Here is a 21,272-nt window from a genome sequence, read left to right as displayed (position 1 = left end):
TTCCAACCCAAACTATTCTATGATTCTATGTTGATAGGAATTTCAAATTAAACAAAAGGCAATTTTATAGGCTTTTTATTACTTACCTTTCAGCAGCTTTACTTTATCTTCAGGTTTGAAAAGCCATCATTGAGCTCTTGCAGACCCACCTCTTCCCATGGAGAGGGTAAGCTCAGCAGTGGAGGGAGCTCTGCTTCAGGTCCTCAAGAGCCATTGGGAAAGAGGTACCTAAGGAGGGCAGGAAGACAATTAATTGTTATCAAAGCAGTTGACTTAATTATAATCACTTTCATAATCAAGTTAATTATAGTAATAGTATAATTACATAATAATAATATAATAATCAGGTTAGGTATAAGGAAGTTCTTTACTGCGAGGGTGGTGAGGCACTGGAACAGGTTGCCCAGAGAAGTGGTTAATGCTCTATCGCTGTCACTCTTCAAGGCCAGGTTGGATGGGGCTTGGGTGACAGGGTCTAGCATGGGGTGTCCCTGCCCATGGCAGGGGGTTGGAACTGGATGATCTTAAGGTCCTTTCCAACCCAAACCATTTTATGATTCTAAAATTACCTTAACATTGATCATTCATATCTAATTGATGACTATCTAAATAGTTATCTGAACTACAGACAGGCTAGACCATGTTTAAGATGTCTGTGCCTTTTTAACTGCTTTTTGCTTCTAAATATAGGACTCTACTAAAACTGAAGAAGGGAAAGATTTCATATGTGCTGGTTTTCCTTCAGAACAATTTTTTCTGTATTTAATTTTTTCCAGCTACACAAAAATACCTCACTGCCAATGAGTCTGTAGAATAACAAACCGCATCTATACCTGTGCGTGCACATGGCCCATGATTCCCCCCATAAAACCTGGTCACCATTAAACCAATGTTTGCAACCCAGGCTTTGTGAAAGCCAAATACGAAAACAAAGTGTTCATCGTAGAAAGAAAGAAAGTCCGTGAGGAAGCAGATGTAAAACTCAGGCTTTCAATTCACTCTAGCAAATAACCAATGAAAGAATAATGACTTGAAGGACGCCCGGCCAAACTCCACACTGGCACAACTCCATCAAAGCCAGTGTAGCCAGGCCAGCAGCGGATGTTTCCCACTTCGTCAGTTGAACGTGAAGAGTTTATTTTCCAAGTCACCCCTCCTCTTACTCAAATTCCCTGTCATTGATCGATGGGTGTCCCAAAGATGCCGAGTGGAGAAATCTGTCGCGTGCAGAGCTGGTACTTTGCTAGAGAAGAACAGAAGGTCTCCAGTCTGAAAATGGCAAAGGGATTTCTTCAAGTGGCTGCCAAAAAAGAAGATAAAAGAGAAATTAGAAGCTAGAGGGTGCATTTTCTGAGGACACTGCCAGGCTTTTCAAAGGATAATCCCAGCAGATACAACATTATACGACAAAAGTCCTGCTGTGGAAACATTGCCAAGTTTTCAAGCATCGGTATTTAATCTCTTGGCAACAACATGAGTCCAACTGTGCTCTTATTTCTGTTTTTTTACAGTCACTAACAGCATATTTGCACACATGATAGCAGCAACATATGGTCTGAAGAAGGTTAATTTGCTCTGCAATTAATAGTGGCATGCAAATCCACACACAGCTAATGCAGGCTGAACCAACAGACAGAAAGTCATTGATGTTAGAGCTGAAATATGGAGAGAAGGGGAATATGTGCCAAGCACCTGACTGTTTCAAGCTGATTTTCTTTCCAGAGCAGCTGATAAAGGCAACAACAGGTTAAATCCAGCTCTATTAAGGCAAAACTCCTCCTAGGTTTTTTACAGATGAAATTTTGTGCAATTTGAAAAGAGGTTTTAAAGAGCTGGAACCCAAAAAAGGACTCAGGGCAGGATTTTCCCAGGCAGCAGAGAATGAAGCCAGGATCCTCACACAGCAGCAGGAGCAAGGATGCACTGGTGGGATGCGAAATGTAACGAGAGCCTGAGTGGAAAGAAGACAAGATGGAATGGCTGAAAATGCTGACAGTGCACTCAGAATTGAGTAAGGAGTGAAACCCCCTTGCTATTATTTATCTAAACCAGTCAAACTTTGTTAATATATCCATAGAGATAACATTATTGTGGTGCTATAACAATATTGCGATGCTATAACAATAGAGTGACTTTGTATAGACATAGACTCTTTTACCTGCAATATATATACACCAAAGAAACAATATCAAGCCTAACTGTGGCTCATTCTCAGCACCCATCACTGCTGATCCTCTTCTCCCTCCCACTGCCTGTCCTACTCTGTCCTGGCTGTTCATCACTGAGCCCCAATCCTCCATCCAGACAGGAGCCGGTTGTGTGGGATTGTTCATGTGCCATTTTATTTTGCTGCAAGTCCTTTTATGAGCAGGCAGGGCTGGATATAGAGAGATGGGCTTTGAAACGGGCCCCCCGTAGAGGGGAAGGAGGGAATAAAGCCCTACCCCTCCATGCATCGCACAGGGCTTTTGCCTCGCAGCAAAGCAGCAGGAGTTGGGGAGCAAGGGAGCATAGGGTCACCGAGTTTTGAAGAGGAAGGCTCTACTCACAGGGGGAGGGGGGACACTGCTGCTCTGCCTGGCGATAGGATTTCCTGGGTCTTTTATAATGATGTGGTTGCTCAGGGTTGTTTGGCTTTAATGAAGCGGTTCATGTCCGGTTTGCTAATCGCATTGGAGAGGTGAGGAGCTGCCCCTGGCTCACTTCTCTTCATCAGAAGATGGGTGTTTTCCATCTTGGCTAAAGGGAAATGAATTGGGTGAGCCGATTTAGATTACACAACCACTCACTAGGTGTGGTATGCCAAGTAGTCCCCAGCGGGCCATAGATGCCCACAAAGGCAAAACACACAATTCACATGACATAGCTGAAATCACTTATTTTTAGTCTACCAGGACAGAGACAGGCTGATCCCGGGAAAGGACTTGTGTCCCTCATGACAACAGACATTTTGGGATTTTCTCAAATCCCAGCTTCTAGAACCATGTAGCTAGAGGGAAACTCAGCTTTAATTAAAAGAGAAATAGAAAAAATAGGGGAATGGCTCCCAGAGTCATTGTTCAGGAGGCTGGAACAATGTGAACCTTTAAAGCATCAGCAGATAAGTTCCCCTACTTCTGCTATTTTCATTATTATTGCTAATGGCAGCGTGCACTTGCAGCCCAGAAAGCCAGCTTTATCCTGGCCTGCACCAAAAAGAGTGCAACCAGCAGGTCAAAGGAGGTGATCCTGCCCCTCTACTCTGCTCTTGTGAGACCTCAGCTGGAGTACTGTGTGCAGTTCTGGCGTCCTCAACTTAAAAAGGACATGGAACTGTTGGAACAAGTCCAGAGGAGGCCACGAGGATGATCAGGGGACTGGAGCACCTCCCATTTGAAGATAGGCTGAGAAAGTTGGGGCTGTTCAGCCTGGAGGAGAGAAGGCTGCATGGAGACCTCATAGCAGTCTTCCAGTATCTGAAGGGGGCCTATAGGGATGCTGGGGAGGGTCTCTTCATTAGGGACTGTAGTGAGAGGACAAGGGGGAACTGGTTCAAACTGAAACAGGAGAAGTTTAGATTGGATATAAGGACGAAATTCCTGTTAGGGTGGTGAGGCACTGGAATGGGTTGTCCAGGGAGGTTGTGAATGCTCCATCCCTGGCAGTGTTAAAAGCCAGGTTGGACAGCCTTGGGTGACCCGGTTTAGTGTGAGGTGTCACTGCCCATGGCAGGGGGGTTGGAACTGAATGATCTTCAGGTCCTTTCCAACCCAAACTATTCTATGATTCTCTGACACCCAGAACATTTTCAGGTCTTTTCATAATGCATCCCGAGTTATAAACTTTGAATGTTCAAGTTCATACTCTAACATTGGGTACCTGATTCAGCTACGATGGGAGGACAGGCTGCCACAGAGGGCTGGGCAAGACCTTCATGGGAAGCAAATGTAACTCTGGATGGGGCAGGAGCTCAGGGCCACTAAGGAAAGCTACCAGAAACCCAGGGATGAGCCTCAGTGGACGTTTCCACCATCCATACCTACCAGGAGGGAAGTGAAGCAGAATGATTTCCCCAAGCGATGGTTTCATCACTTAAAAGGATTCCCTGTGTAGCAGCTAATCCAGGCCACACTACGCAGCATTGAAAGGGTCAGCAAAGACCAGCACCAGAGCGCCCAAGGGGAGCACATTCATGTGCATGGCTGCAAACAGGAGTCTCCTGCAGAGATGGCCCCTCTGCCATGCTCTTGCCTATCTCCAAAGTGAAATGGATTAGCAGCTCACTTTCAATCATGCTGAATTATGAGTGCAGTGATTTGCTGGACATTTTACATGAACCAGAAGATGTGTTATCTGATGAAAATTGCTTAATTTAATATCCTGGCTTGACAAGCAGTGAACTGTACATCTCCTGGAGAATTTACCAGTGCAGATGATTTTACTTAGCTGAAAGGATTAAGTGATGGGACCCTCTTTCTTCCCCCCAAAACTCACAGCAGAAAACCACCCAGAGAAACTCTGAGGAGCTGGTGGTACCAAGGTTACCAGCACCCTAAGGTAAAACAAAAGCTTGAGGGTTTCCAATCAGAAAACATTGCAGAATTACATGTTTTTTGCCTCTGCCACCCCCCAGAAAAATCAGTTATTGGGAAGGAAAGGTCAAAGTGCCAAGAAACAGATCAGATCTAGCTCTCAGAGTTGCCTCGAGGACACAGGACATGTCCCTCTACTATATGAAGGCCAAGCTTCAGAGCAGGTTGCCCTAATAGATGGGAAGTCCTCTTGGAAGCCATCTACAGGTTGAGGAAACAGTGGCAGGACTCAGTCTCTCATGTTCAGGGTACCTCAGCTTGAATGAGCATGGACTGATCCCAGCCTCTCTGGGTTCTCTTCTTCCAGCAAGCAGTTGTTAGTCCAGGTTTGCACAGAGACAAAGGGGTGGTGGGTGAGGTTGGTCTTCAAAGCAGGTACAAGCTCTCCCTTACCTTACAGTAACAACCTCGCAGAGCAGAATTCTCCAGCAGAGCCAAGTTTTCCTCTATGGCCCATGAGTAAAAAGCCCAAGGCTATCCTTATTTTCACAAGGAAACTCTTCCAGGCTGAGCCATAAACCAGGAACCAAGTTTGAAACAACAGCAGTGCAGAGCAGAATTGCTCCTCAAGCCTTTGCAGATTCCTGGGGAAGCAAAAGTCACAGAGGACTCAACATCAACTCCCCTGATGTTTCTCCTTAAACCACAGTCTGTAAAGATGGATAAACGTTTCCTACTAACTGCACTGGTGAAAAGAAAACAGATTGACAGCTCTGTATAAACCAGACCCTGCCAAAGCACATGCCATCAGGCAGCTGGGAGCTGATGGATCCTGAATTACCAGTCTCTCTTGAAGATCTTGCCATAATCTAGTCATACGTATTCCCCACACTTTGGTAGGAGGCTCTTACTGCTCTAGACATAATACACGGATGTAATTATGCAGACTTTATCCATGCTGGCAATCTTATCCAAATTCAAAGCTTTTATTACAATTGAAGGCTATTATGATTTATGGTTATGTTTTTAAATAGCACATAATTAAGTGGTATCACTTATTGTCATAGGATGTTGTAGAAGCCAAAAGCATAAATGGGTTCAAATAGCAATTAAAGACATTGAAAGCTCCATCAAGGACGATTACACACAAGGATGCAGATATGACCCATAGCTCAGGAAGTCCTTCAGCTGCAAATTGCCATGAGTTGGAAGGACCATAGGAAGTAACACCAAGAGGCTTGCCATGGTCTTATATCTTGCCCTAAGCATTTGCTGCTGGCACCACTAGAGACAGGATATGCATCTTTGATCTAAGCCAGCACATCCATTCTGATATCTACATAGCAAGACCTCTCTCTAGCAGATCTACTCTTTCCAAAAGGCACTAGGCCAGACAAGCCTAAATTGTGGTTAAGGCCCACAAAATACAGACCTAAAAGCTGTATCTTCTGTATCTAGAGCATTGAGCCAGAACCTCAGGCTAGGAGACTGGCACATCTTCCAAGCTTCAGTCTCCAGAAGTCCTTCAAAATGGAGTTTTCATTAAAGGAATTTTCTATGAATGAGATTAAAACCTTGGAAAAAAAAATGTTGTGACATTTGCTACAGTTTTCTGGTTGCCCAAGTTGGCAATGCTTTAAATTAGATAAATATCATGGAGAACATCAACATCAGCCCAGTTCATAGAATATGCAACCGAGTTTTCCACACTTGTGATGGCAATAGTCAGTATAGCCAAAGTGCAAGAGATGAGCTTCAGCCTGAGAAAACAACTTTCCCAGGTGAGCTGTGTCATCTCTGTGTTTGCAGGATTCATGAAGCAGTTCCCCTTCAAGGCGAAACTCAATGGACCTTTGGTCTTACCTTGTGGTGATGTTTTTACGTTGTCCCAAGCAAACCCAGTGTTGGAAGATGTCAACTTGACAGAGCTGCTCATCGACTTAGTATTACACTAGAGGAAAATCTCTTTCATTTCAATCCAAGTACTTTAAGAATGATCTAGCCAAGCCCTTTGCTGCTCTAAATCGATGCAGCCAGGAATAAATCAAGGGAACAAAGCTTTTTGATACCCATTGAAGAGCTGCTTCTAGAATAACCTATTTCAAAACATGTCCACTGTTAGTGACACTTTGATATTCATAAAACAGGGCAAAACTTCAGACCTGCTTTCCCTTGATCAGTGACCTACAAGGAAACTCCCAGAGCATGGCATAAATTGGAGTTGTTTTTGCAGGAGCACGGGATGCCAGATAGGTGCTGGAGTCTAATCCCCTTCTATCACAGGGGATCCAAAGCATGATTACAGAGAGTAAAGAGTCACTGCAAGAGATGGTAAAGATAAAGGTCTAACCGTTGTTCTGGAAGTGAAGCAGTAGCTCATAATACTCATATTAAATCAAAGACGTTCATGTCTGAAGAGATCAAACCTTCACAGGGCAACAAGCACCATTTCAAATGGATCCACATTCTTACAAAAGCAATATATCCATGCAGCAGCTAGAAACCTGCTGGGACCAACCTTGGTATAGCATCTGGTTGGGGCTGGGTGGCAGGGGGTGGAGATCTAACTCACATTAAGGTCATGCATTTAGGCGGAGCTGACAGCTATCTTTGTCCTCAAGGAACAAGTTCTTGATTCACACTCAACAATGTTTTAAAAACAAATGAAAGAAAACAAACTCAAATGTGCCTGAGCAACCTGGAACTTCATCTTCTTCAAACAGCTGGAAAACATGGCTGGTTTCTCAACACTCATCTTTGGCTTAACATTAGCAGTGGTGCAGGAGGTAGCACAGATCTATTGCTGCCTATTCTGCATGGTACAAATACAGTGGTGAACATTCAGCAGCAGCTGGAGAACAGCACATTTGGAACTTCCCAGCCCTTAGGTCAGGGACTTCTCCAGCCACTACAGAAACTTGTTTGTGTTATTACATCAGGGGCTGAAGCGAAGAAAGCTGGATCCAAACCTAACAGTGTTCAGGCATCTAATTCCCACTGGTGAAAATTAGGTGCTTAAAAGACAGGATCTGGTCAGCCATGTAGAGGTTGTGTAGGGGAACAGAGGGTGAAACCTAACATATTTACAGGCATTTTTTTGAGCTGTAAATGATGACACAAAATAAAATACAAAGGAAAAAATCTGGCCCCAACATCCAGGCTTCTGCCCTTTAGCAGAGGGTTATTTTGCAAGGACAGAGAGATGGCATAACCAAAATTAGCTCTTTAACTTGCTCTTAAATGGAAATCAAAAGGAAATCTTGAGAAGCCTCAACATTCAGTCTCTGAAGATTTTCCACCCACTGAATATTTGGCCAGCCCAGGCCTGAAGAGGATTTCCCTGCAGTGTCTTGGGCTGGCTCAAGAAAGCCTTAGCATATAATAAATGCCATGCTTGTGGGCATGGAGGGGTGGGATTAGACAGCACCTCCCTGCCATAAGCCTGTGAGCATGCACATCACATTAGGCAACACTAAAGGGGAGGTGACACCCCTGGGGAGGCCACAGCACTTAGTGGCAGGGCAAGCTGGCTGAATCAGAGGGGGGACAACAGCATGGCCAAGGAGAAGCATCTTGCCAGCACTCGGGTGGGGAAGAAAGACACACAAGTTGTATTGCAGATGGAAGGCAAAGGGGATGGGACAGGCTTAGGAGCAAGCTGGTTTAACATCATTTAATCAAGCACTTCATAGCCCCATAGGAGACCCAAGCAGGTTCAAGGCACTGGCAAATATACAGACAGACCTGAGAAGCTCTACATTGTCCTGGACACCATCCTGAAACAGGAAATCGTTTCCCAAATCCCTGCACCTCCCTGCTTCACTGCTGTATCTCCATCACATTATCACCTCCTGTGAGTCCAGATGGGGCTGAGATACCGTTCATCTGCTGAGGACATTGCCCCGACCTGACCTTAGCTGTATACCCACACCATGAATGTCGCCCCAGCCCACTGCAGTGATCCACATCGGTACCTCCATCCCAGTAAAACTTCCTCCCTCTGTCTGAATCCTCTCCACCACACTTGGATAAATAACCCCCTCTTATTGGTAACCCAGGTATAACCTGGATGGCCAGACACCACTGGCAGGACACAGCTGCTCCAGAACAACACACCAAACACTAGAAACTCTTATTTTCCTTGTGCCAGGGAGATTGAGAAGTCTGTTCCATCAGCAGCTCCAAGACAGAAGCACAGACTGCAGAATAAAAGTGTTGGCAAGCAAACGAACATGGCACAGAGCTGCAAAATAAGGTACTCTAGAAAAAAGCAATGCTTGAGGCTCGTGAGAAGGCAGGGTTCTTTTCGGCTTTCCAGGCAGATTATACTAGCCAGTGCATGTACCATTTATCACCTTGCCCAGCAATTTACAACCTGTGGGGTTTGCTCTTTTTAACCTAATAAAACACAGTTGACTTTGCTTGCCTTGCTGGGGTAAAGTCAGCAAGCTAGCACAGGTCAATCTGCTTTCTGCCCATGTAGAAGTGCTTATATAGCAGGACAACTTCATTGTAACAAATTTGCTTAGGTAAATAAGCCAGCTAAGATTTCCTATTGCTGTCCATTGCAGGGAACCCAAGTGCTTCTGTAAGTCGCAGCTTCAAAGCAACTCCTGGGTGAAAAATCCCTGTTTGGAGAAGGAAAGGGGAAGTTGATTTTGTTTATATGGCTGATTTCCTCCTCTATTTCTCATTTGACTTAATACGGGAACGTGTTCAGGTTGCACAAGGTGACTCGCTTAACCATTGAAACACCCTTTCAAAGGCACAGCCTCTGCTCCAAGCAGCCAGGCTGTGTATTCACCCACTGCTCTCCAGAAATTGATCGTACACAGCCAGATCCCTTCAGCCAAGAATGCAGACCTGTCAAATCTCAGGCACCGAGCAGGAGACACGCAATCTGCTCTGACCCTCTGCTCCCTTCCAGCACAGCCTGGCTCTCCCCTGCTCCCTGACCCCGAGTGCCAGACACAGCCCCACTTCTGTTTGGCTGAGCACCCATGCCTGGTGCTGGGGGTGATTGCAGTGCTGGGGAGCAGCAGGGAGCCTGCATCCTGCTGCTGGAGGGTACCCAGTGCTCAGATGCTTCTTTGGGCACATCTGTCCCCTGGCTCTCTCCTTGTGCCCTTTCCCTCTTTGCTGCATGACCAAAGCATTGTCTTTTGTGAGGGTGGTGAGGTGCTGGCACTGATTGACCAAGGAAGTGGCAGATGCTCCATCCCTGGCAGAGTACAGGGACAGGTTGGACAGAGCCTTGGGCAACATGATCTAGTGTGAGGCATCCCTGTCCATGGCAGGGGGTTGGAACTGGATGATCTTCAGCTCCTTTCCAACCCAAACCATTCTGTGATTCTACGATTCCATGATTCCATGTCAATACTGGAGAAATCCAGGAATGATCCGTCTCCAGTTTGTGAGCACTTTCATCCTGGCTTGTGCCGAGTATCCCAGAAGAATGCAGCTGTCTCAGTTCAGGCTCATTTTTGTAAAGCAGGAGAGAAGATAGACTCTTCCCTTTGCTTTTTTTCTCCCCCTGATTTATTTATTCATTGCATAACGGCTTGTCCACAAACATCCCAGCTTGGTTAAATCTTTGACATGTAAAACATTCCCAGAAATTCTTGCTGCCATCCAACAAGACAAATGGGTAGGACTTGGCTTTTTTTTTTCCTTCTTTTTTAAAGGAAAAGACTCCTCACTTTTCTTCTGTTTTCTTCTTTCTGCTGTGACTTTGTCTCTGTCTTTCCCAAAGCAACGCACTCATTTATCAGGCTTGCGAGTTCTTATGCATTGGCAGACTCGGCGGCTTTCCGCTTGGCTCAGGGCTTTCAGCCACCATATGGAACGAGTTGCACGTTTTCACTCCTTATCGCAGTTTAAGATGGAAATATTTCCTTGGTTCTTCTTGGGGTATTTCTGCAATTGCACACATGCTGGGAGCATTTAACCCTGACATTGCTGATGAGTAGCTGTTACTATTAAAATGCCATCAAAGATTGAACTGAAAATCTTTTACAGTGAACTACGCCAGCAGTTTGATTCTGTTCTTGGTTACAAATAGTTCCTTTAATAGCTTTGGAGTTACAGGCATATAACAAAGAAGGATCTGGCTAGCTGTCTATTTGTCTGTCTGCTTGTCTCTCTAAAGAGACAATCTTTTTTCTCCCTTTCTGCATATTGATCCAGTTTTGCTGTAGTGCTGTTGTAGCAGCAATGGTCTAAAGAGGTAAGAAAAGCTATTCCCTCTCCACCCTGCCTTTATTAAACCAGATGACAGCTGAAGACAGGCAATTTTTCAGGCACAGATCTTCCACTGCTATGCATCTAGCTGAGGAATTTTCAATCTGTTCCATGCAAAGTCATACATCATACTAAGGGTTTGCTCCATCCTCTCTTTTAAGCACAGGCTACCAGTTAGCACAGTCATGGTAAAGTGGAGTGTGAGCCCATCAAATCCAGGCTCTCTACATTGTGCAACACAAGCATGGTCCTCCAAGATCATCATTCCTAACCTAGGAAGTCCAGAAAATGGTAAGAAAACAAGCCCTGGGGCACAGATCAGGCTGCCCCAAGCCCCAGTTCACACATCCAATAGCTCTGCCATGGAGCCTGAGTAAGATCTTTCCTGCTCCTCCCCTATGATGTCTCTCCAAACAGCAGGCCCATTTTCTGTTTGTCTCTTCTGGCTCTACACCCAAGGCATAGGTCTTTCCTCATTAGACACTCAAGCCTAGGAAGTCCTGGATGAAACCAGTGATGGATGCTTCCTCAACAGATTTGGGCACATATTAACTTAGAGTCACAGCAAAATATAGAGACTAAGTAGGATGCAAGACCTGAATCTTAGACTTCAATGTGTCTTCTTCAAGTTGTTTTAAAAAGAGGTGAGGAACTTCCATAGTTTTCCACAACAAAAGCTTGAGTCTGGATCAATTCAGTCCATGTTGCATTTGACAGCTTGCTGAGGTTCAAATACATCATTGGACTCTGTAAAAACAGACTTTTACACTTGTCAGTTCTGCTTTTCTCATTGTATGTGGTTTCTGGACATGTTAAGACTAGTTCTCAGTTATCCCAAAACTTAGTCCATAGTGGTGGAACACAATAGACCTTCAGTGTGAAGGGAACTGAATATGACTTTTAGGCTCAGGAATACTGCCAGAAGGCTGTAAAGCAATGTTATAAACAGAAAGCTGGTGTCCATATATCTGAGACTGGATATCAGCCCTTCATTTGGTCGTTGGTGATGAAGTTTAATGTTTTCATACATATTGGCTTTATCTGATTTCTATGGCTGGCCTTAGAGCATTTCACTACAAGAACCATGTTTTTCCCACAAGCTCAACATTAGTCCCACATTGATTTCCATGTTAAATCCAGTGGTTTCAGTGTTAGCTCCAGCTGCCAGAACTTCACTTTTAACGAACATAGATCACCACTAGTCTCCAAGAGCTGTTAAACTCCTCCCCTCCGGTTTCCATGGAAATCATTGCTGATACTAGCCTTTCCTTCTTTTTCTGTGCCTACAGTTAACACAGTGGAAAAAGAAACACATGAATCCCTGGTTTTCAACATTCCTCTCTTTGTGATGGAAAAACAAGTATGTCTAAATGATTGAGAAAAAGGAGGGAGTCTGATTTCCAAGTCCAGGTCTAAGGTAGCTGGTTGGAAGCCACTCTGATGCTGCAGCCACAGGAGGAAGGTGCTGGCTCCCTGCACCTCCTGCTTGCCTTGTATGAGGTGGGAGACTGGGCACACAGTTTCATTTATCCATCCACATTTGCATGAATCTGAAGACAACAGAGCTAGGTAGAACCAAGTCCTTTGGGGTACAAGGCAGAAGATCTGCCCATGACTAAAGACACTGAGGAAGTTACTGGCAGAGGAAGGTTTGAGTAGAGATGGTGTAGATTCACTGAAGGGCTAGAAAGCAAGTGCCTACTTCTACCAGCCAACAAGGCACATGCGCCTCTTAAGGTGGGTGTAACTGCTCAGCCTCCCTGTTTGGATGGGATCCTCAGCCCTCTATGTATAGCCAAATCTGGGCTAGCCAAAGAAGTTTGCTTCTTTTTCCTTCTCACTAATGAACCCGCGAGAGCACTATAACCACAATCTCCTTGGACACTTGGGCAAAGTCATAGGAAAAAGAACACCAACCCATTTGCCAACTTTAACCTCCATTGCAGGGAGGCCAAATATTTTAAGTGTCTCATTCAACTTCCCATGAGCTTGTCTCCTCCTACACCAGCCTGTTCAGTACAGAGAGGCAGCTAACCCAAAGGAGAGCCTTGGGTTGAGTTCCTAGCAGGCAAATGACATTTCCCCACCGCGGTAAGCCTGGGAAGGCATTATGTTAGCACTGTCCAAGTCCATTTTTGTCTTATGTTCAAAGGAAACCCTAGATATGTTTTCTAAATCGCTTTCCAGTTCTCTCAGCGAACAGGAGGCTTTGAAAACACATTCTGAAACCCTTCTTTTCATCTCAATGCATCTGCTCTTTTTTGTCTCCATCTGGACAGCCATGCAGGTACACAGACTAGACCCTGGCCTTTGGCCCACATGGTCCTTCCAAGTCATTTTTGGATATGAAATGCAAAATCAATCCAAAGCTCACCCTGCAAAGGGCTTTTATTTCCATTTGAGTCCACTTCAAGGGTCTGCAATGGGCTTAGTTATGTTATTTTTGTTCCCCTTTCCAAAAGAATAGTCGAGCAATCCAAAGTTTGGATTTAGGGAATTACTGGACTGTTGCTGGGAAAAAAAGAGAATAGCAGGAGCTGAGTGTCTTTGCTTGTATCTCTAGAGCTGAGTCTTGACCACTAATTGTACATGAGATTAAGTCTTCACTGTCATTCTCTAATTCAAGATCAGACTCCTGGACTGACTTCAGACAGTTGCATTAGGCAGAACTATGAGCTGGCACAGCCAAGCAATGCCATTATTCATCCAGTGGGAAAAGCACAGCTTTGTAAGTGACATTGGCTGGTAGACAGCAGGCACCTCCTGGAGACGAGGCGTGACTGCTGGCTCTGAGATGGCACACTTATGGAGCTGGGACAGAGGGTTCAAGTTGGCACATCCAACACAGGAAATCTGCTGCCACTTCTGCAGTTAAAATGCAGTAAGGGAAGACATGAAGGAAGAGGTGCTCTTGTAAGGAGGAAAGAAGAGATAAATAATGAAGCAGTGTGCCAGATGCTTCAGGAGAGAAAGAAGGAATCACATCTACCAGCAATCTTAAATCATACCAGTCCAGGAGAAGTATCTCTGCCAGCTTTCCCCAAGGATCCAAGTTCACAAAGCAGGTGTTTTGGCTTCTTGCGAAGCACTTTGGAAACTCATGGAAGGAACAAGCAAGCTGAAGTGTGGGAAACCAAGGAAGCCAAGGCTTCCTAGCAGGGCAGCACCGCAATGGGTTTGGGAAGAGGATACCAGGCTCCTGATTCACCCTCCTCTGCCAGGTGACAGTGACACTGTGGCCAAGGGGGACAGGGCGACCAGGAGCGCTGGGAGCACAGCTCCTCTTCCTCCCAGGAACACTGGCTGGGAAAGGCATCAAGGAGGAAGGGGCTCAGGAGGAGAGGGGGTGAAGCACGTCCATGTGCAGATGAGAAACTTGGAGCTGGCTTTTTCAAAGTAAATGCTTGGCCTTCCAAGATTGACATCCTGCCTCCCCAAGCAGCCAGGACATGATTCCTCCCATGTAATGAGCCACCCTTTCCATGCACAAAAACACTTCTCTTTTTCCTCCCTTTTTGGGGCCAGATGGGAAGAAGTTTTCAGTGTTGGATTCAAAATGGCCAATGTCTTTTCCAGCCATGGTAGGTTCTATCATCTCCCTGTGTAGAACACAAAGCCCCTGCCATGACCTAGAATTAGAAAAGTATATCCTCTTTTAAGGCCTTTCTTAACCACTTCCTTTCAGTTTATTCCCCCCTCCTTGGGCAGGAGAGGAACACAAGAGGAAGGCTGAAGCTAGGATTTTAGAGAGATTAGCAAGATCAGATCCAGACTGAACTAATTCTGATCAAACACCAGCTGTTTGGTTACTTATTGACCTGAATTTCACCGGTAGACCCCTTGTCTCTCAGTGTATGGCCCATTTTGCAAAGGAGCTGATCATGCATGACCCTTGTTGACATCCAGGTTTTAAACCAGATTAATCCAAGCACAGCAAAATGGGAGCCACAGCCTAGAAAGCTTCATCTTGTGGTTTCTACAGCCAGCCCTTCCCTTTTCCCTCATGAATTGCCTTTCATGTTCATCTCTGGACACAAGCTTTTCACTTTTTCACTCTAAGCAATGGGTTTTTTTTCTCTCAACTCATTTGAGCCAGCGAGAAAGTTTCCACACATTTTCCCAGGTCTCTTTAAGAACAGAGCAGAGCCATTCATGGAAAGCAATCCTCATCTCCTTGCATGCTGAAATGTTTGCTTTGGAGGGTAGAAGAACATATGTGTCAGTGAGGTGGAAAATGGGGATTAGGTATCCTCATGCAGCTACTGATCTCCTGGGTCCACCTCTGTAAAGCAGTTGAGCAGGTGCAGAGCTAAATTCACTGCTGAGAAAGGAAAACACCATGAACATGTGCTAGACCAAGCACAAGAACAGTGCTGCTGAAGACATAGTAGTGCAAGCTCAGCATGTGCCCGATGATGGTTTGAAACATCGTATTGCAAGAAACGCCATCATCTTTATCTTCACTTACTTTGTGGCCAGAGGCTGGATGGTCTCCTGAGGTCAAGGGACCTAAACCAAATTTTTATGTTAAATATTATGGGCTTTACTGGTCTAAGGCTGGTCTTCAATGTTCTTTACAGAGGCTATCTCCCTCTCATGCATACCTCACCAAGTACAGAGAAACCAGAGTCTGTGGCACTTACCAATGGTCTTGCAAGCCCAAGCCCACATCTGCTAGCAAAGTTCCCCACTGCATCACCTAGCATGCTTGCCAGTGTCTGTGGATGTTAGTTTGGAAGGGATTTGCCATGGGTAGCATGAACAGTAAGAATAGGCAACAGTCAGCGAAGAACTATAGAAGCCAGAGAGTGGCCACATCTGATGAGGCACAAGCCACCCAAACAGGAGAAAGAGGTTGTCTTCTTTTTCGTCGTCCCTGAGCCATCATCCATGGAACTTCCTACTAAAGAATCCTCATTTTTTCACACTGGCATGTCCACAGCTATCTTGCACTTAAAATGAATAGGAGATCCCAGACCAAAAGCCTTCAGCCAAAGCACGATTGTGTCAATGGTGTATGTGCCTCACTGATGCCTCCATCCCAGCAAATTTGGTTGAAGCAGAGATGGTTTAGTTTTGTCTACAGGGTTGACCTAGTGTCCATCAAAGAGAATGGAAAATTTGTTCTTGATCTGCAACGCTACATCAGGATCCTGGGTGCCGAACCGCAAAGTCAGCCCTCGGGAAAGCCTAAAGCCAGTCGGTTTCCTTTTGTAGCACTGTATCTCTCTTTCTATTTCTAGTGCACTTTAAAGTACAGGAGGTTGTGTGCTTCTTATCACTTCCAAACAGCGCTTTAACACAAGAAGCAAGCAGCAGACAGGCCATGCCAAGACATGAGTTAGGAAACAGTCCTAGTCAGGATCTCTTTTTATTGTTGCTGTGATTATTATATTGTTGTTGTTGACTTTGTCTCTGCTTTAAAAGCATGTAAACCAGCACCAACAGCAAAGAGCAGAGTAGAAATTGCATTTCTGTTGATGCAGCCACTGTTTCCCATTTCTGTTTATCTTTCTGTCTAGGCATACAAGAGGCTCAGAACAGAAACCTGATTCTCTGCCAACTTCATGTCCTCACCCAAAGCCAGTGCGTCATCTCACACTGCTGAAGCATCCCTACAGCCATGCAATTTATCTGTACTTCTGCTGTGGTACTGACCTGCAGTGTCTCTAGGAGCCAAAGGACATGCATGTTGCTTAAAGAAAAGCCTGGATGGGTAGCTTAGATTTGACGCCTACCTTTTAAACAGCTAAAATTGGATGATGAAGACTCCCAGCCCTGACTGTAAGAATAGTTGATCTCTCTGGGAGGTAGAGGTTTCTCCCTGTGCTGTTTTTTTTGCTGGGATAGAGTTAGTTCTCAAGGAAAATGTATGTGGGGATGAGTTTACACTGCCAGCCATCCCATCCTGCCCTGGAAAAGCCCCTTTCAGGTTTAGGGAGGTCAGAACACAGACCACAGGAGACAGTCCTACAGACAGGTCTCCAAAAGGGCTGTGAGCCCCAAAACGCATCTCTGTTCTCATTTATTGCATTCCATCCCACTCCACACCTTCACTTCTTTCCCTCCAAGCTTCCCACTCACAGTTCTTTTCCCATGAAAACATCTAGCTGGGTCTTAAAAGCACCTAAAGCCTTTGTGGCCTTCTTGGCAAGAGCCTCCATCATTCTACTGTCTGTTAGGGAAGAGCTTTGCCTAGAATCCCCTTTTGACTAATGGTCTCACTGACTTTGCACCTCCTCCCCAACACCAGTATGAGTGTTTACCCTGCTCAGTCCCTTCTTATATTGCTAAACTTCAGTTTATGAGCTAGGTTCCCCTGCAAAGAATATGCTTTGGATGGGGACTCATCCTGGTTGCCCCATAGGACAGTAACATCCTTCCTTCCAACCACAATAAAGCAGTCATTCATTTGAGCGTAGTCACTCTGCTAAGGTGATGCCATAACTATTATCTCCCTAAATTCACTGATTCCTTGCTACAGGGAATCTCAGTGTTCCGTATTCTTCTTCTAGCTGTGGTGTTTAGCCCATTGTAGCTTTAGGGCTGAAGGCATCAAAAGATTTCTGTGATTTACGAGATGGCTTTATGCCTTCCTCCTTTCTCTTTTGTTCTAATAGTCAGGCTTCCCAATATGACCTTGAGAGCATTCTGATGTCTCATCATATGGTTTCAGAAGTGCACATTTTTTGTGCCAAGAAGAGTGATTATTGACCAGGAATGAAAGAAATCTTGTTATTTAGGCTCTGGAGAACAGAACAGAAAGCAGCAGCTTGGTACCTCGTCTTGAGTAAGAGCAGAAGCAAAGTCTATAAAGCTGTCTGCCACTTTGCCTCACTCCCTTTTAGACACATCTTTCAAAGCTTCACCTCCAAATGTGAAATTCCAAAAGCTACAAGTTTATCAAAGGAAAGGGAGCACAGCCCAGTCGTTATTCCTGAGAGAATTCCAAGTGATATGAAAACAAATCAACCCAAAGATTACATTACAGAAAACTCTCCTGATGCCATTTGAAAGACAGTTATATATATTATAGGGCTGCATACTCCAGACCCTTGGGCATTGCAGGCTCCAGGGATGCCCAAACTCCTTCATTTTGCCAACATTAGTAAGATTTAGCTTGAGGTCATTGCTCACACCAAAAGCCAAAGTTACCCAACTTCTCTTATCTGCTTCCCTGTCTTTATCCAACTGGAAAACACTGTATTCATTTATCCATCTTTCAGACATCATCAGATCTTAAAATGGAGGCTTCAGTGCCTTGGACAGAGTGTAAGCACTTAAAAGAGGAGGGGTGGATTTATCAGTCATGGTTTTCCTTGTGGCCATTGCTCCCTGGGGACTCTGTAGCTTACATTCAAAGGAAAGGCTGATGCCAGCGTGCTTGACTCTCACCCCTGGATTAGCAAGGCTCTGGATAGAAAATGATGGTAGTGGAAGAGAAAAGTAAGGGATAGAAGCCCCAGAGGAGATGCCGAGGAGCAGAAATGGGGTAAGAGCACAGCCCGGTTGTATTTGCTTTCATTTCTGCCATTGCATTTACTCCAAGGAGAGCCAGTCTGGGTGGGTACCAGGTCAGATCTACAAAGCACAGTGGACTAGAGGTGAGAAGCATTGAACTCACAGTTACTGGGATACAGGCACCCAGGTGGTACCCAACTTTGCTGCATGATTCCCAGCCAACATGCCCAAAGGGCTACTCACCAGCTCCTGGATCTTCAAACACCATCTGCCTGATTTCAGCTCCATCAGAACATTCCCTCTCTTTGCACCAGAAAGCTCAAGTCCCAAAGGACATCCTGAAAGACCATGAAATAACCTTCTCCCAGCGGAAGAAGCCATCCCTCCACCCCACTGAATTGCTCCCAGCTGCCAGGAGGGAGGATCATGAATGACTGATGTTGGCTGAGTAAATAGGTAGATGGACAGGCCAACAGATGGAGAGATACACACATATACACATCTGCACATCCATATACATACACACTGAGCTGGATGCATAAAGAGAATTACAATTTCTGCCCCACGGCTTATTTGACCTCATATTCTGTTTCTCCCTCGCTAAACTAATAATCTCACTTGTGGAACATTACAAAGTGATGCTTGACAATCCAGTAACTATATTGCATCCAGGAGTTCTTTGCCCTGCACCATAGCAGCAATATCTCCAAACAACTCCTACTACAGCCAGGACCACTCCTCGTAAATCACACACAAGCATTGGCCGGCTCTTCATCAATCTTCCCCAGGTGTTCCCTCACTCAACCTTACCACCATCATCTCCAGGCTTTCCCTGGCAACTCTGATTTTCATTCCTACTTCCTAAAGAAACTGCCTGATCATGCTCAGGGGCTTTGGCTTTTGTGTATTCTCCACAGTGACACCCTGCTACCACTTTCCTTTATGCACAAGTCTTAGTGGTCCATGGAGATACTCTTTGAATGTCTCATGAGGTTGTATCCCATAAAGATGCTACATTAGCATCTCTACCTCAGTGTCTGGTTGTCCATCAATCAAACAGGTAAATATATTTGATAGACTAGATACCATATAGGTATAAAACTTATACCTATATGTATAAACATATAAATTATATATAAATATAATATTATATATAAATATATATTTATATATGTTATATTTTACATATATTTTATATATAATGTATAAAAATCTATGTCAATATATTATATATTATATATAAAATGTATCTAAACCATTAAATTTTGGATGTAAAATACATAAAATCAGCATTCCCCATTCCTTTTCCCTACCACCACAGTATGAAGCTACATTTCTCCAGAAGCCCTTCCCTGGTACCAAGAGAAATTCCCTTGAAACATTTTCTAAAGAGAAAATGTAATTTCTCAACAGAATAAGTTTTTAATAGAATAAGTTTTTAACTAAAATTGCCTGCTGTATTTGAAGATAGTTGATAAATCATTACAAAAGAGTGAAACATTTCCCTGCATTGAATCATCTTGTAATGAAAAAGATGAATTTTACCATAGTTTGTTTTAGACAACTTCTGGGGGGTGCTTTTATCTAACTCTCACATGAAAATCACTGTTTGCTATCAAACCCCTCTTACTTTTCAGTTTAAAACTCACTTCTAAAAGCATTGAATGCATTTTTAATTCCTATTTTGGGTAATAGCTCAGGCTTAGCACCGCACTGACAAAGCTACATGCCTTCCAGTGTGGAGCTGGCTGACATCCAGGCAGCTGAGGGCACGGGCAGCAAAGGTCGTGTCTGCTTGAAAAGACCACATAGCCATCCCCTGAAATCCCTCTGGGAAGGGGTTTTTCAGTCTAAATGCACAAGGTGGTGTGAAGAAACCCCAAACCCAACCCATTCCTGAGATAGCTTTGATAATCTTCCACAAGGAGGAGCTTCCAGAACAGAAAGGGGCATACAGGGATGCTGGAGAGGGATTCTTCATCAGGGACTGTAGTGATAGGACAAGGGACGATGGGTTTAAACTGAAAGAGGGGAAGTTCAGGTTAGATACAAGGAAGAAGTTTTTTACTATGAGGATGGTGAGGTGCTGGAACAGGGTGCCCAAAGAAGTGATAAATGCTCTACCCCTCGCAGAGTTCAAGGCCAGGTTGGATAGAGCTTTGGGTAATATGGTCTACTGTGAGGTGTCCCTGCCATTGGCAGGAAGGTGGAACTAGATGATCTTAAGGTCCTCCCCAGCCCATGATTCTCCATCCTCCCTGGCTTTTCCCTACACCCCATCAGGCTCCTGCTGAACCCTTGCAGTGGTGGGAAGAGCTGCATGACAGCACCATGCAAGCACATCACCATCAGTGTGTCTGCAGCAGCACACTGATGTTTAGGTCTTTAACCTTCCTCTCCCAGCCTGAAAAGGGGTTTCCAGACCAGGGGCCACGGAGCTGCTCTGTGTACACAGGCCACTTCAAAGTGGTATTTGAAGTGCCTGAATGCAGCCCGGAGAGCTAAGTGCCTTCTCCAGGGCAGCACACGTGGTCCCCATGCAGAGCCAGGAGCTTCCGATAGGCACGCGAGTGGCTTCCCAAATGCCTGTGCTGAGCTGGCACCGTCATGTCCCTCCAGAGCCCTTTTGGGCTGGGAAAGCACAGTAAGTGTCACAAGCTGAGGGGGGAAAGATTTTCAGAATGATCTTTCTCTATTGCTGCCCCGAAGTCCTCTGTTTTGGGTCAAAAAAGGAAAAGTTGGTATTTCCCAATGTGATTCACACCCCCACCAATAAAAACTTGCTGTGCATAGAAAGCTGCATCCCACTCTTTTCCTCCCAGGACCATTTATGAGCCCCATGCTCTGAGCCATCACTGGAGCTGCCTGAAATCCTTGTGCTGCCTCAACAATCTGAACCTATTTGGGATATTTGAGCACAAAGAATTGCCTAGAAAAAGGGGTGGAAAATAATCCACCTCTGTTTTTAAGCAGCTTTAATATATAGCCAATGGAGACCAGCTCCTCTAAAACCGAGCCTGTGGTGTCTAAAGTGTTAGCCACTTGAGATAGCACAGAAAA

General features: G+C 44.9%; 1 long non-coding RNA gene across 2 annotated transcripts in view; it reads right to left on the bottom strand.

Moving 5' to 3' along the window:
* Positions 1–60: 60 nt before the first annotated feature.
* The window catches only part of LOC133221511 (uncharacterized), a 28,213-nt gene continuing 7,001 nt past the window's right edge, over positions 61–21,272 (bottom strand). Inside the window, exons 3-5 of one of the 2 annotated variants that reach the window (XR_009728014.1) lie at positions 2,550–2,739; positions 1,164–1,300; positions 61–228 (exon numbers count right to left, since the gene is read on the bottom strand). This is a non-coding gene — a long non-coding RNA (uncharacterized LOC133221511). The remainder of the gene's footprint in view (positions 229–1,163; positions 1,301–2,549; positions 2,740–21,272) is intronic. The other variant, XR_009728015.1, reaches the window with a different exon arrangement.

Source organism: Neopsephotus bourkii, unplaced genomic scaffold (genome assembly GCF_033783945.1).
Source record: "Neopsephotus bourkii isolate Nb327-2 ecotype Australia unplaced genomic scaffold, CSIRO-AGI_Nbou_v1 NB_1542, whole genome shotgun sequence".
In the NCBI taxonomy this organism is placed as follows: Eukaryota; Metazoa; Chordata; class Aves; order Psittaciformes; family Psittacidae; genus Neopsephotus; species Neopsephotus bourkii.
Note: the sequence above shows the minus strand (reverse complement) of the source record. Positions and strands in the feature narration are given on the sequence as shown.